The sequence below is a fragment of the Bombina bombina genome, chromosome 2, assembly GCF_027579735.1.
Source record: "Bombina bombina isolate aBomBom1 chromosome 2, aBomBom1.pri, whole genome shotgun sequence".
NCBI classification, from domain to species: Eukaryota; Metazoa; Chordata; class Amphibia; order Anura; family Bombinatoridae; genus Bombina; species Bombina bombina.
Window position 1 is genome coordinate 170,498,507 of NC_069500.1, and position 17,638 is coordinate 170,516,144.

Here is a 17,638-nt window from a genome sequence, read left to right on the forward strand (position 1 = left end):
ACCTGTGAAGTCTGCTTACTCTCAGCTTCAGAAGCCGTTCAAGGTGGCCAGCTCATCTCGCTCTCGCTGCAATCACAGCTCGCTGACGTCATCCAGCCGCAACCGCTCTCATCTCTGTGCTCCGGAATCACTTGCGGCAAGGAAAGGAGGTATTGTGACAAAGTAGCGGTGTGTGTGTTTGCCTCTCCGGCTACTCCTCTCACTGCTTCTCAGTCTATGGCAACTACGTCCAGCTGTAAGTAAAGTGTTTCATCATCTTGTCACGTCCTTTATGAACTTTGTAATGAAGTGTGGTTTATATTGACTGATCTTGCCTTTTATGTCTACGCTGTGAATACTGTGAGTTTCACCTCTATCTCTGCTTTCTCAAGCTAACAACGCTGCACCTTCGCTATTGCTAACTGAAACAGCTTACTAATCACTCTGACATTGTGGGCATTACCATGCTTTTATGAACTTGAGCCTGAAAGCTAATAACCAAAGCTTTGTATATGGACTGTGATATCTGAAGTTATTCTATGCAGTGTGCCATCTGACTTAAACTTAATTCTGTCTGTAGTGAGTATTTTCCACTGTAAGCTACCTAAACACTCTGCTCCTGCAGTGCATCCCCATCCACTTTGGGCTTGCTACATCTGTCCATTATTCATTCTGAATTATTACTTATATACCTCAATATTCCTGAAGTAAAATGACTATTTTGTCTTCCCCCAGTCTATAAGCATACCAGGACTCCTACAAAACCTAAGAGTCCGCGGTGAGGTGCAAGACTGGGTGGTCTAAAGCTGTAATATTGAGTTATAAGCGGGAACACATAAATAACTCATAGAAGTTCCCTACATAACAACTTCAAGATGTTTCACCTTTAATTGCAATGCTATTTTCCTTTGTGTGTACACATATGTTTCCATTGCAAACCCCATCCCAGCTAGCTCTGGAAGAACTAAAAAGAACTCCAATCAGAGAGAAATCAGGAAGCTGGAAGGACATGACCCTTCCCAGCTTGATGAGCACATTTTTTCTTTGGTGAAACACTGAACTTTTTTTAAATCAACTTTAAAATAAATAAACTAGACACACATGAATGCCGGTTTAATGTCAAGATCCAGGGTGTCCATACTTTGTTTTTAGCTCACATGGTGCATAGCCAGCTTAACTTCACTTCCTCACACCCTCCTTCCTCCCCTTTTCTTCCTTTCCAGGGCAGGTTGAGACCACTGTGTCTGACAGCAACCCCAGACTCCTCCTCTGTTACAGAGTCTCACCCACTTAAGGTGAAATAGTAATATTTCTGCTGAGGGGAGCTAAATAACCAAAGAGTAAGCCCCACAGAAATGTAAGCACTGTGCATTCCACACAGTGTGGGGTGATCACAAAGCACAACGGCTGACAGGCTTGGATTTATTGTATTCTAGGAAGTGTAACTGCCCATTACTAGAGGATCTCATAATCCATCTAACCAGACTGTGCTCCAGCTCCTCCCACTAGCAGCAACAGTGTTTACTGAAACATTTCTGTTCTCTGTCCAGGGGGAACTTAGTTCCTCCTGCAAAAATAGTGCAGGAACTCCGTTCCCATACGTTCCCACTGGACTTGACCCCTGCATTTGTGTGTGTGTGCATACATGTGTGCATGTATGAGAGACTGTGTGTGTACGTGCATGTAATGTAAAGTAAAAGACTTGTAGTGTTCTTTATCAATACGATCCATCTAAATTCAGAAAAACCACACATGTGCCTTTCAGAGAAGGTTCATTAGGGAGGATAATATTATTTTTAACCTAAAATGTTTGAGTCATGAGTTATCAGCTTATGAATAAAAGTTATCTGATATTAAGAACTATTTTATACTACATGGGAACAAAAATATATTCACGTATATTACAATAATATGAACCAGAAAACAAGTTAATACAGGAAGCACTTACAGTTTTCTGTTCAAATAGAAAGTTGCCTGTTACTGACAGCTGCTGTAACAAATATTTAGAAGTATATGAATAAGACATTCACAGAAGATAGATTTTCTGTAATAATTCTCTGTCTGTGACAAGTGTTTGGTAAATTTGTATTAAATTTACCAAACATATCTTTTTTCTTTCTTTTTTCTTCGGAGAAACATGATTGGTTGCAGGGACTTGTCTTTTGCCTCATTCTATGGATCTACAGTATACTAAAAACATATATTAATAAAATATATAATATAAAAATTATTATTTATATGGACATCGATAAAACTTAAAATCCTCAAATGGTGTGCACCAGAATCACATAAATAGTGAAAAAAGCCAAAAAGAGTTCATGAAATTTGCTAACATTCAGTAATTAATTTAAACTATTCTCCTGGTAATAAATCCTTTAAGGGACAGTCTAGTCAAAAATAAACTTTCATGATTCAGATAGGACATGTCATTTTAAACAACTCTCCAAATTTACTTTTATCATTATTTTGCTTTGTTCTCTTGGTATTGTTAGTTAAAAGCTAAACCTAGGTAGGCTCATATGTTAATTTCTTAGCCCTTAAAGACCACCTCTAATCTGAATGCATTTTGACAGTTTTTCACAACTAGAGGGCGTTAGTTCATGTGTGCCATATATATAACATTGTGCTCCCACCTGTGGAGTTACCTAGGAGTCAGCACTGATTGGCTAAAATGTAAGTCTGTCAAAAGCCAGGATACAGCACTTAATTCCCCCGGATGATATGCCAACATTAATCCATGCATTTGTATCCTCTAGGCTAGATTACTGCAATGCACTTTACTTGGGCCTCCCAAAAAAAGAACTCCATCACCTTCAGACAGTACAAAACGCAGCAGCCAGACTATTGACCAATCAAACTCGCTCCTGCCACATAACACCTGTTCTCCACTCCCTGCATTTTCTTCCAATTAAATGGGGAACATATTTTAAAATTGGCCTGCTGACTTTCAAAGCCCACAGTACCTGAAAGAGCTCCTGACACCCTACATCCCATCCCGCTCACTTAGGTCAGCCAACACCTCCCTCCTCTCAGTGCCAAGAATAAGGACAAACTCAGGCTCCAGAGCATTCTGCCACGCTGCCCCTACTTTCTGGAACTCTTTACCGTGCGTAATAAGAGAGGCACTGTCCTTACAGACTTTTTAAAAAAAGCTAAAGACCCACCTCTTCCATCAGGCATTTAGTCCGCTTATCTGACCTTCAGAAACTCCTAACTTTTATGTCTTATGTTGATATATTTGTAAAGTGCTTTGAGTCTCACAGGGAGAAAAGAGCTATATAAATTGCAAATTATTATTATTATTATTATTATTATTATTATTAAAAGAACTAAAATATGGGGGTAGTCTGCAGAGGCTTAGATACAGGGTAATCACAAAGGTAAAAAGTGTATTAATAGAACTGTGTTGGTTATGCAAAACTGGGGAATGGGTAATAAAGGGATTGTCTATCTTTTTAAACAATACAAATTCTGGAGCAGAGTGTCCCTTTAAGTTCAAAATTGCGCTATGCACCGCAAAAAAAGAATCCATGCTAAAACAGTTCTGTCATTCTTATGCTTCTTAATCCACTTTCAACATACCTCCTCGAGAAGATCATTTCCAACATATGCAACGGCGCTCTCTTGCATGAAGTATTAAACTGTACAGGTAAATCCCCTTAGGCTGCCACAGTAAGTAAAGATCATTTCCAACATATGCAACGGAGCTCTCTTGCATGAAGTATTAAACTGTACAGGTAAATCCCCTTAGGCTGCCACAGTAAGTTAAGTATTAAAAAGAGACACACGTCTCCTTACCTTCTTGTTGTTCCTTAATACAATAAAGCCTACCCATTTAACACAAGTCATTATTTCCCTAAGTTATGTCAGTTCTTCTAACAAGAAAACACCTAAATATTAAATGGGTATGAACCACATTTTTTTCTTTCATGATTCAGATGGAGCATACAATTTTAAAAAGCTTTCCAATTTACTTGTATTATCTACTTTGCTTCATTTTCTTGGTATCCTTTATTGAAGAAGCAGCAATGCACTACTGTGAGTTAGCTGAAAGCCAATAGCAAGAGGCATATATGTGCAACCACCAATCAGCAGCTTCTAAGTCTACCTAGGTATTTTTTTTCAACAAAGGATACAAAGAGTACAAAACAAATGATAAAATTCAAATAAATTGGAAAGTTACTTAAAAGTTCATATTTGGGTTCTATTATATATCCCTTTAATTAAATTAAAAATTAAATACAGCTCTGGTATGGCAATGATAAGATTACAGCTATAAACAGAAAAAAATGTATACAATACAAGCAATGCAGTTATATTCTGTCATGCAAATGAATGATTACCATGGCCTCTAGTTATGAAGCTCCGTATTTACCTACATTCACCGGCCCAATATGCTCGCCTAAGCTCGCCTAACATCGCCGCCGCGGACCTGAATACGTTCGCCAAAGTTATCAAGAAAGCTGTCAAGAAGCCGAGCACCAAGTACGGAGCGATGAGCAGCGGACTGTTGTTAACTGACAGTCATCGATCTCGCTGCTCATCGGCTTCTTCGCTGCTTTCTTGCTATACTGTCACTAAGCACCCACACTAAACTATACTGTTATACCCCCTAAACTGCCACTCCCGGAGCCCCCCGCACCTAAATAAAGTTATTACCCCCTAAACCGCCGCTCCTGGACCCCTCCGCAACTATAATAAATATATTAACACATAAACCGCCGCTCACTGACCCACGCCGCAACTATAATAAATATATGAACCCCTAAACCGCCGCTCCCGGACCCCGCCGCCAACTACATTATACCTATTAACCACTAATCTGCCGCCCCCTATACCGCCGCCCCCTACATAAAGTTATTAACCCTTATCCTGCCGATCCCGGACCCCGCCGCAAATAAATTAAATGTTTAACCCCTAAACCGCCGCACCCGGAGCCCAATTCTATTGGCTGATCCAATCAGATTGAACTTCAATCCGATTGGCTGATTACATCAGCCAATAGGATTTTTCCTACCTTAATTCCGATTGGCTGATAGAATCCTATCAGCCAATCGGAATTCGAGGGACACCATCTTGGATGACGTCATTTAAAGGAACCTTCATTCAGTGTTAGGACATCAGAAGAAGAGGATGGCTCCGCGTCGGCTGGATTCAAGATGGTTCCGCTCCGCTCCGGTTGATTGAAGATAGAAGATGCCACTTGGATGAAGGCATCTGCCGCTTGGAGGACCTCTTCTGCCCAGATTCGATGAAGACTTCTGGACGGATCAGATGACCGCTTGTGCCCCGCTGGGTGAAGACGGCTCAAGGTAGGGTGATCTTCAAGGGGGTAGTGTTAGGTTTTTTTAAGGGGGGATTGGGTGGGTTTTAGAGTAGGGGTGTGTGGGTGGTGGGTTTTAATGTTGTGGGGTTGTATTTCTTTTTTTTACAGGTAAAAGAGCTGATTACTTTGGGGCAATGCCCCGCAAAAGGCCCTTTTAAGGGCTATTTGTAATTTAGTTTAGAGTAGGGCATTTTATTATTTTGGGGGGCTTTTTATTTTATTAGGGGGATTAGATTAGGTGTAATTAGTTTAAAATTCTTGTAATTTTTTTATTTTCTGTAATTTAGAGGGTTTTTTTGTACTTTAGTTATTTTTAGTTAATTTTATTTAATGTTAGGTAATTGTAGTTAATTAATTTAATTTATTTAATGAAAGTGTAGTGTTAGGTGTAATTGTAACTTAGGTTAGGATTTATTTTACAGGTAATTTTGTAGTTATTTTAGCTAGGTAGCTATTAAATAGTTGATAACTATTTAATAGCTATTGTACCTAGTTAAAATAAATACAAAGTTGCCTGTAAAATAAAAATAAACCCTAAAATAGCTACAATGTAATTATTAATTATATTGTAGCTATCTTAGGGTTTATTTTATAGGTAAGTATTTAGTTTTAAATAGGATTAATTTATTTAATTATAGGAATATTTATTTAGATTAATTTAAATAATATTTAAGTTAGGAGGTGTTAGGGTTAGACTTAGGTTTAGGGGTTAATTCATTTAATAGTGGCGGCACTGTAGGGGGGGTAGATTAGAGGTTAATCAATGTAATGTAGGTAGCGGCAGTGTAGGGGGGGCAGGATAGGCGTTAATAAATGTAATGTAGGTGGCGGAGGGCTCCGGGTGCGGCGGTTTAGGGGTTAAACATTTAATTTATTTGCGGCGGGGTCCGGGATCGGCAGGATAGGGGTTAATAACTATGTAGGTGGCGGCGGTATAGGGGGTGGCAGATTAGGGGTTAATAGGTATAATGTAGGTGGCGGCGGGGTCTGGGAGCGGTGGTTTAGGGGTTCATATATTTATTATAGTTGCGGCGGGGTCCAGGAGCGGCGGTTTAGGGGTTACTAAGTATAAAGTAGGCGGCGACGGTGTAGGGGGGGCAGATTAGGGGTGTTTAGATTCGGGGTACATGTTAGGGTGTTAGGTGCAGACATTTCCCATAGGAATCAATGGGATATTGGGCCGCAGCGAACATGAGCTCACTCTGCTGTCAGACTCCCATTGATTCCTATGGGATCCGCAGTTTCCAGGGTGGTGGATTGAAAACCAGGAACGCTGGCCCGGAATAGTGGCGAGTGTACCTGCTAGTTCTTTGATAACTAGCAAAAGTAGTCAGATTGTGCCGAACTTGCGTTCGGAACATCTGTAGTGACGTAACCATCGATCTGTGTCGGACTGAGTCCGGCGGATCGTATGTTACATCACTATATTCTACTTTTTCTGGGCTGTAGGGCTTGATAACTACAGCGAATCAGCCTCGCCACAAATATGCTGCGGAATTCCAGCGTATTTGCGGTTGACGGCTTGATAGCTAGAGGCCCATGGGTTATGTGGTAGTGCAATACCCCAGAATTGCCAGAGTTAAACTGAACTTTTTTTTGTGTGTGTAACATTCTGAGTTTCTTTTCTAGCTCTTTGACTTAGTTTCTATTAAGTTGGTAAAGTTTGGAAACTGGTGGTAACATAAAAAATCTCCATAAGGGATTAAATGCCCTAGCCTTTGTTCTGCTGCTCTTAATAATAACTCTATAGCAAACAAAAATAGAATAAACACGCAACACACAAGAGTTGGGTAAAGACCGCTAGGTCAACTTTATTTAACAGTATTTGTTCTTTCTTAAAGAAGAAATAAACAAATAACCAATCAGTATGCGGCAAGTAACCCTAACCATAAATTACCCTTGTTAAGCTGGTCTGGACCCAGTCCGTAAAGGTGAAGAGGGGCGGAGCCTAGCTACTACGCCTATATATTGACAGGTATTCTTACGTATTTTCAGCCGCTCGAGGTGGAGAAACTTCTACAGGTCCGCACCTGCTGATGTTGCTTCCTCCACAATGGCCATCACTCACTCTACCTGTCACCGCCAGGAGCCAGAAAATTAGAATAGAGTCCAGCATACAGCATAAATCCTCAAAGAGGTGAGTGTAATCCTTTAAAGTGACTGCCACAATCCAACATAATAGTGCAAAAATATAGAAATAGAAGGATAACTCCTCAAAGGTTGTAGTCCAAAATACTTTTAATAGGTACAGGTTCAGACAGCAAAATCACAACGTTTCGGGGTCAATACCCCTTAGTCATGTGATGAAACATAACCTTAACACACCTGATTAAATAGGCTAACAAATTAACCCTTAATGCACTTTGCAACTTTACTTTAGCATAATAATGTATTAACGCTGACCCCTGCAGGCCAGGTGTGAAAATGGCATGTAAATTAAAAACAAAGTATCAGGAAGCCTCCAGCAACATTATTTAAAGATACAAAGCTATTGTTGTATATGGTCACACACCCTATAATACACAAATGATTATATACTAAGATATATCAGTTATTAAACAATTCTAAATGACAATCTTGCATATAGAATGACCAACTAAATTAAAATGGAATTATAAATGGCAAATGTATGGTAACTTTATATTAGTTAATTTATTAATGGTAATAAGATGGATTCAATGTAACCTATCATATACAGAAAAATGTTTCAATATATATGAAAATGCTACACAGTTCAAGAGCTGTCATGCCTTATTAAGAATAGAGAAAAAGAACCTAGAGTGAAAACCCATAGCACAATATCTCATCAATAACTTTTCAGAAAAATATATATATATTATTTTTTTTTTAATATGCATTTCAAATTTAATTATCATACCTATTATTTCACAAATAAAGTGAATACAATAATGTCCAAAGTGTTGGTTAACCAATGTCAATTACTCTACTTAAACTATAATTGATTGCATAATATGATAGACTAAAAGTGTTTGCTCTGAAGCACAGTTTGATCGGCTTTATCCTTGTCATGTAGATTTGTTTTGGACTTTAATTTTTTTTTTTGTTTGTTTGTTTTAAATCTTTTTATTGTGAGAACAAAAAAAAAATAACAATCCATTACAAAGTATACAATCATTGAGTGTATCCACACAGGGATCAGCTACTGTTCATATGACCAAAAGGTTACAAAGGTCAACCAACATGAAATAGAGTATAACATAAAAGATGTGTAGAGTCAACCATAGTTGATAGATAGATGATCGGGGTCTAAGAGTTGGTGGAAGGAATATAACAGTTCTCATTTTACATTTTATGTCACACATCAAATAATATCCCATCTCATTAGGTGTAGATAAAGACTATCAGTTAGGGAACTGAAGAGATGGGATATACGGTAGATATTATAAGGGGGGAGGGTTGCAGCGGGCAAAAGCCGCTCGAAAGTGGTAAGGGGAAGGGGCCTGGAGGGCGGGGGGGGGGGGAGCAGCAGTTAGTATGTAGATGATAGTGCTCCTGGAGGTGCACTAGTAACTATGCGTTAGTGGTGAGCCAAGTTTAGTAAGTGGTCATAAGAAAAAAAATAAAAAAAATAAATAAAAGTAAAAGTAATGGGGGAAATATCAGTGTCTTGAGGAAGAGGGGGGTAGTGGCAAGTAAATGTGAACGGGAGGGGGGTAGAAAGAGGAATCAAAAGAAAAGAGGGTAAGAGTTACTATGTATGAGAGAGGTAGGGGAGTGCCAGGAGGTCGGTGGATCAGAGTGGGACGTCTCCATCTAATGAGGGCGATGGAAGAACAGGGGTTAAAGTATAGAGGAGTGTGCACGGGCGCGTGCGATGGTGGCTCAATGGGGATCAGCATAAGTGTGTATGTAGGAGGGCCTCCATCTAGGTGTCTAAGTGAGGTGTGGGCATGGGAGTAGAATTTGTCAATGCGAGTAATGAAAATACCTAATTTGGGGTGTAAGTGTGAGCCTCACATGTATAGGGGATTAAATCAGTGTACTACTAGCTGGATAGAGACCAGGGCAAAATAAATCTCCAAACTAGGAGGTATGGAACTGTGCTAGATACTTTAGATGAATTAAAAGAAGAAAAAAAAAAAAGAAAAAAAGACAAGAGAAAAACCTAAACATTGAAAACATGTAACAAATAGATACAACCAATAACAACCATTTATAATATAGTTAGGTCAATACATTACCGACAGGCCAAAGTCCCTTCGCTTTAACTGAATTTAGTCCTGAGATCAGAGAGCCTCCCTGAAACCAGGTGTTTAAAAACAACTGTCCATGAGTGAGGGGATTGAATATGCTGAAGAGTAATGTTGAAAATCTTGCATGTCTCTATGCTCCTACCAATCTAAGATCAAGTGTCCTCTGCTTGATGAGGGATATCCTTCCTCTTGGTTTGGTAGCTGAAGGTTTGTGGTAAGGGTCTCCAGGATGGAGTGGAGACGTTCAATCTAGTAGGCCTCCCTGTAGATTCTTTCGGCTGGTCCGGTACATGAAGCAGTTGTAGGGACTGTAGAAGCTTTACTCCTTGTTCTAGGGAGGAGATGGAGTAAGAACGGTCCTCCACTTGGAAGTACAACTTTACAGGGAACCCCCATCTGTATTTGATACCATTCTGCCTCAGACATTGGGTGACCTGCTGAAATGTACGTCTCTTAAATAAGGTATAGGTTGAGATATCGGGGAATATCTGAATTGTATGGAATGGGTCTTTAAAGGTTTTGTTTTGAAAAGAGGCTCTAAGGATCTTTTCCTTGAAGGTAAAGTAATGTAACCTCACTATCACGTCTCTAGAAGAACCTGAGGGTGAGGTTCTTGGGCGCATAGCTCGATGTGCCCTGTCCATGATGGCATCTTGTGTTTGTAGAGATATTTAGGGAGGGCTACAGAGTCTACATCTTCCGGGATACCGCGGATCCTCAAGTTATTGCGGCGGGATCTATCCTCCATGTCCGCCATTTTTGATTCGAGATCTGAGACAGTTTCTACCAATGTTTGGGTGTAGGCTAACAGATTAGAGTGATCCAGATGTAAATCTTCTTGCTTTTTCTCCAAAGTCTCCGTTCTATCCCCTAGGGATGAAATATCACGCTTCAGCTCCGAAACTGACATTTTCAGATCATGTTTAATGGAGGCATGATGGGAGTCCATTTTTTCAGATAGTTCCTTTATGGATTCCAAAATAGAAGCGTATGTATTGGTTGACCTCTCGTTGAGAAGGGGGGTGGCTCTGTGAGAATCTTTGTTAGAAGGTTGTGATTCTCTAGAATCTTCATCCGAAAATTCCTGTTCATAATGAGCTTTACTGGTAAAATGATCTGAGAGGGTCCTTTTTGGGATATCAGATTGCTTTTGCTTCTTTCTTTGTGTATTAGACATTATGATAATGGGGTCTGGATAGATAGGTACTACTGGTGATTCGTGCGTAGTGTAGTTGTAGTAGCCCCTGTAAAATAGGATATATGGAGACAAGAAGCCTGGCACTCCCCTAACTGATGTTGTTCTACTCCGCCATCAAGGGATATATGAGGTCTGTTAGAAAAGGGGTGCTACTGAATTTAATAAAGGCTCTTTGTTGCCGCTGGGCACTTACATCTATGTTTGAAAATCAATCTCTCCCCAGGGGTGTTGCTCACTTCAGAGCGATTTGGGAAAAAGGGCCGACGGGAAAGGAGGGGGAGAGAAAGTAAAATGCAGTCACCTAAGATAATATGGCTTTTGAACTGCCTGTGTAGCGACTACTGTGTCTCAGAGAAAGAGAGCTCCTTTCCTTATGCAGTGCAGGCTGTGTGAAGTTATGCAGGCCTCAGAGAATCAGCATGCATATAGTGGGCCTTCTACTGCTTGGTTAATGTTTTGAGTCTCACAGATGGCAAATCTTTTGTCCAAAACAGCCTGTGAATGATATTGTGAGCCCTAAAGGAGCCTTTACTAAATGTCTTGGAAATTATTTGTTGATAAGCAGTGCATGTGCCACATGCACTAGATCAAGTTAGATGTGTTGCATAGAAACTGAGAGCTGCACTGGGCCTCTGCACGCTGGTATTTAAAGTGGCACAGTCAATAATAAACGTATGTGGGCCTGTTTTCAGTTGTCTCCCAAAGTTCTCAAAAGACCAGCCCTGCCTAATAAAGGGCCTTTACTCCGTAATCAGGTGCTTAGAAGATATGATGCGGAGTGAGGTTAAGTGGGTCCTGGGGAGATTGAGGGCACAGGAGGTCAAGAAGTCAGCTGCTCACCTCATAAACAGTGTCGGCTACAGTGATCCAGAGCCCCAATTGCAGTAGTGTGTCCTCTGTCTAGCGAGTGGCGCGGAGCAAGGTCCGCATCAGCCGCTGTTGGAAAACTGTCTGCTCAGCTCTGCGGTGTCAGCGGGTGTTCTCCGCTGCGAGAATAATCAGCCTCCAGCTCCTTGTATCAAGTGGGCTTTAGTCTCCGGTCCGATGTGTGGCAACGCAGGCAGTCTGGTCGATCTAATGGAATGCAGCAGGTCCGGTAGTATAGAGAGAGGTTAACTTGGCGCCGTTCAGGATCTAGTGGGCCTACAGAGATAAACTCCCGCCACTTGTGCCAGACTCTTGCGATCTGATCCCAGATCCCCACAGGCTAGCCTTAAACTTCCCAGTATATCATCAGAGTCAGGGATATTATAAATAAAAGAAAAGAGAGCACTTTAGTCGTTGAAAGTGATAGTAAATAGGTAATTGTATAAACTTGGGTCACAGAGCTATGTTAAGGTGCGACCATCCTGTAGCGTGGCTAGCTCCGCCCAGAAAAATATCTTAATAAAACACAGACCAGTCAATCTCCATGTTCATCCCCTTCAGCTCCAGGGTATCTAATTTTAATATCCAATAAGATTCACGTTGTTTTAGCAGACATGTTCTATTACCACCACGTCTTGGAATCTTAATATGGTCGATAACCTGGAACCGAAGCTGACTAATATGGTGGCCAGCTGACAAGAAATGATATGCCACTGGGGCAGTGTACCCCTTGCACCTGATGTTGCTCTTATTCTCGGTGATACGGTCACCCACCCGTCTGGTGGACTCACCCACATAGGCACGCCCACATGGACACTTAATCAGATATATGACAAATCTCGTATTGCAAGTATAATAATCCTTGTACTTAAATTTATATCCTGTTTGAGGATGCACAAAGTAAGGGCTTTTGATAACAGACCCACAGTTAATACACCCAAAACAGGGGAAACAACCCAGGTTCTTCTTAGTGATGTATCCCTGTTGAGGGGCTCTGCCAGGGCCCACATCTGCTTTCACCAAAGCATCTCTCAAGCTTTTATTATGCTTATAGGCTGGCAATGGGTACAGGCGGAACTCCTCAACATTGGGGATGCAGTTCTGCAAAATGCTCCAATGCTTACGTACGATACGAGCAATGTCATAACTTTGTCTGCAGAAACTGGAAACAAAAACCATTCTTTTCCCTTTGTCTTGTAAGGATTTTGGTTTAAATAATGTTTCTCTGTCTAAAGCAGACACATTTTTTATGGTCTCTTGAATCAAAGTGGGTGGATAACCCCTCTGGATAAATTTGTGACCCATCTCTGCAAGTCTAATTTGTGATACATCAGTGTCATCCACAATCCTTTTAACCCTGAGCAACTGACTGCGTGGCAGAGAATACACCAGGGGTAAAGGATGTGCACTTTCATAGTGGAGTAGGCTGTTCCTATCAGTGGCTTTCCTAAACAAATCAGTTTTGAAACTTTGGCCACATTTGGTTACAGTCACATCCAAAAAATCAATTTTGTGTTCGCTCCAAACCAGTGTAAATTTAATGTTGTTGGTAGCCTGATTTAAATCTGCTACAAAGGACTCCAGAGCCCCAACATCGCCCAGCCAAATACCGAAAATATTGTCGATGTAGCGCCACCAGGTGGCGCCACACCGGCAAAATTCAGGGTGCTCAAAAACAAATCTCTCTTCGAACAAATTCATAAAAATATTGGCATAATTGGGGGCGACGTTGGAGCCCATGGCACTCCCCTGTAGCTGCATATAAAACTGGTCCTCAAATAGGAAATAATTATTGTACAAAATTATTTCCAACAATTGTAAAATGAAGCAAACCTCAGAAGCGGAATATAACCCACATGTAGATAGTGCACTATTGACAGAGCCAATGCCACTAGCATGTGTGATGGAGGTGTACAAGCTAGTGACGTCAAGGCTAACAAGATCAATTTGTCAGTGCCCAATTCTAGATTGTGTATCTTTGCAAGGAAATCATTAGTGTCCTTAATGAAAGTGCATGACTGCTCCACTAATGGTCTCAAAATCTTATCCAAATATATCGCAATGTTTGAGAAGATGGAATTTGTCCCTGCAACAATGGGACGACCTGGTGAAGCAGTCATGGACTTATGGACTTTAGGTAATACATAAAGGACCGGAGTAACCGGGTCCTTCACCAACAAAAATTGGCTAGTTTTTTTATCAATAACATTTGATCTTAGTGCAAAGTCTACACAAACCGCCAGGAGCCAGACCAAAAGCCCAAGACACCCCTGGCCCCCATATAAGATGGGGGGGGGGTCTTGCCGCCAACACTTAACTCTATTAATAACTGACTATAAATTTAGTTATTAAATAACGGACTATAAACTTAGCTATGCATTACTGAAAGCAAAGCTTTCCGGATATTATCCAGGAAAAGATCTAAGGCTTGGTCCTCTAAATTGACACCATCTCAGCACCTTTATTCTTTCATCAGAACAATTGTGGGGCTAAATTCTTCCACTAAAACCTGATGCGGCCACAGTCCAACCAAACACTCTCCAAAATTGCAACTGCGTCAATGGACTCCCACTGGACAGATCTCCCCATCAGCCATGCCCCTCTAGCATCCTGGTCTGTCTTTGAACATGGGATGTACAATAACACTAATTCCTCCAGTACCCTAACATGTGTTATCAGTACTCTCCCAGTCTTATTCACTTTGCTTTGCGCCACCAGCTCCCTGAGACGTAAGGCTCCATGAAAGCAAGTGTAAATGCTGCACGAAACAACTTTACCTTGTAAGCAGAAGCACATACCTGCGGCAGAAACGCCAGCAAAGATTTCAACCGTGGGACAGTTACTGGCTCATTTTTTTCAGGTGCCCAGACCTCCATGCATGCCCATCCTCTCACGATCCTCTTGACCAAGAAACTTCTCCTGAAATCAGGCAATCTATATAACTTGTTAAAGAAGGACAAGGCTGCTAGCCGGCACTGAATCACCTCTCAGCTCTGCCATTTCATCAACGTTACCTGATTCCTTTTCGCTTTCTGGCACTCTGGATGATCTGCAAACCTAGGCCCACTCAGACCAATGGTGCACGTAAGCTCGCCAAGTAGATGGAGCCAAGGACGCTTGCACTAAGGGCAACAGTGTCTCCCAGAAACCGCCAACTGCCAAAGATGAGATGGGCATGAAACACCATCAGTATCTGTGTTTGGTGCCAACTGCCTAAACACGTCCCACTTGAATCTCAACAGAGCATCAGCAATTGTATTATTAACCCCCAGGATATGAACTGCCCTAAACTCCACATTGTATTCCAAGAAACGTAGCACCAAGTGCCTCAGCAATCTGATCACCGCCGGCGACACTGCCGACAGAAGGTTGATCGAATGAACCACGTTGATGTTATCCGTCCAGAATACAACAGATTTATTTACAAACCTGTGAGCCCACAACTCTACTGCCAGCAAAAGGGGAATAACTCCAACAGGCACAGGTCTCACGTTAGCCCCTCTGAAACCCAATCCGGTAGCCACACGCCTGCGCTCCAAGAGCCCCCGAAGTAAGCCCCATAGCTGCTGGCTCCAGCCGCATCCATGAAGAGATGAAGGACTTGATTAAAAGTCAGCTTCTCCCTCCATAGGAACACTCCATTAAAATCACGGAGGAAAATTTCCCAGACCCTGAGATCGTCCCTCATGTCATCAGAGATATTAAACCTCTGCCCTCCTGAAGGCCCCCCTCGCAACGGTATTTCCAATCGTCTGTTGAAAATCCGTCCCATAGGGATCACCCGGCCCACAAAATTGAGCATGCCAAGCAATGACTGGAGCTTGCGAACAGACATAAAAACTTTGCTGAGTGCCCCTTTCACCATCTCCAGCAGTTTGTCCAGCTTTTCTTAAGGTAAGAGACATTGCAAGGCAACCAAATCTATCTCAATCCCCAAAAAGGTCAAGTACATACATGGACCCTAGGTTTTGTCATGTGCCAAAGGAAGGCCAAATTCCTCCATCATAGCCTCCATCCTGTCCATGATTTCCTGGCATCACGGAGAGTTTGGGCCGCCCACTAAAAAGAAAATCATCCAAGTAGTGAGCTACCACCTCACCACCTGCAGTACACTCAATTGCCCAGTGAAGGACCTCAAAATAGGTGCACAAAATAGTGCAGCTCCCAGGAAGGCATCTGTCCACATAGTACTTACCCTCAAAAAAATACCCCATCAACCGAAAAGATGAGGGGTGAATCGGAAGTAATTAGAAGGCTGATTCAACATCCAATTTTGCCATTAGTGCCCCTTGCCCTGACAAGCTCTACTGCGTTGTCAAAAGACTGGTAGTGTACTGAGCTCATTTCGGCAGGAATACCATCATTTACTGATGCCCCTTTGAGATAAGATAGGTGCTGGATGAGCCGAAACTTACCCGGCTCTTTAGGAACCACCCCTAGTTGAGATACCACCATGTCCAGAAATGGAGGAGCAAAATAAGTGTCTGCTATTTGCCCAATGCTATTTCCTTGTCCAGTTTCTCCTGAACAACCTGCGGAAGCTCATGCCCCCGAAACCTTTAACTGGAATGACAAAACCCTCTGTCAAACCGGCCCGCAGCAAGCCAGTGATGCTCCGGTCCAAGCTGTGAACATAGGTGCATTTCCATGGTTCCAGAATTAAGCAAAAGGTTCCCTTCCATCTTTCTCCAGAACCGCATATCATAATTGCTCCAAGCACCATTGCAATATCTTCTATAAATCCTCTCCATGGTATCCAGGTATTTAATCACGGATATCGCCTGACTCGGCCATCACTCTATGTAACATGAAGCCAGTACATAGAAGCACCATCTCCACTCATCAAATGTGTCCGGTCTCTTAGGTCCGGTTCCCTCTTCTGCCATTTGTTTTGCCCTGTATGCCTTCACCGAGAGGTTGAACACATTGACATAACACCCCTCCTAAATCTTCCTAATAAACTTTGTCTTCAGGTAATCATGCAGGGAATGCATCGCCCACGGATAAGTGTCCCCTTGTACGGCTGCCTGACATCCTGCAAGACCGAGACAGGAACAGGAAACCCAGGGCCCCCAGCCATACCTTCTGTACCAACAATCCCGGTTCCTGCTTGCCCCCCTAGGGTCTGTTTTTGAATTGCCTGAACGTCTCTGCATAGCTTTTTGATTATGTGAAACTCGTGCCTATGTCCCTTATTCAACCCCCGCTACTTCAACACAGTGAGAGCTAGAGTCACTGGTTGATGAATTACCATGTGTATGTGTGTACGGTGCAAGGTACCAACTCACCAGCTGCTGACGTTGATGGAATCACCCCTGACGTCTCTTCCGCTCGTTGCCACTGTGGCTGCCTCCCCACCTCCTGACCTTGCATGCCTCTACTCACAATCTCTGATGGCATTCTGTCCCCTCTTTCCTGCAATGACAGAGGCAAGAAGGGAGCACCACGGGCAAAAGTAGAGTTGACCCCCCCATCCAGGTAAACAATGATTCACACACCCATGCACACCCATGTGAACACCACTGTCCCCAATCCCAGAAGGTTCTGAGAATCTCCCTGCCCTCCTACAGATCTGCTCTCACTTCCTCCACTCACAGCGCTGTCCCACTGAAGGTGACTCGTTCATCTGGCTGCTAAATTCCGGTATCCCTGCCATTGCAGCCTGACGCACCTCAGCCACACTCCTATCACACACACCACTATCAGCATTTATTAACAGCATTCTATAAGAAGCGCCACTTCCCACTTCGGCCCTCAGGTAGTCATGACCAGATTGGACCCCTCTACTGTGCCCACCAGTATGCCCTTCCATTATCACATTGCCACTCACAGCCCCGGGGGCCTTTTTTAATATTTGCCCCATGCTTGTGCTCATAGGACCTGCCACGTTGCGCCTCAGAGACCTTCTTACCCACCTGATACACTCCCTTCCTACCTTTGCGCTCCTGTGGGGAAGATCCTCCCTGCCTCTCTACCACTCCTCTCTCTCTACCGCTGACTGCGCCGAACCGGAAGTGATGTCACTGACCGTCGTGCTGGATGACGTCATCGGCC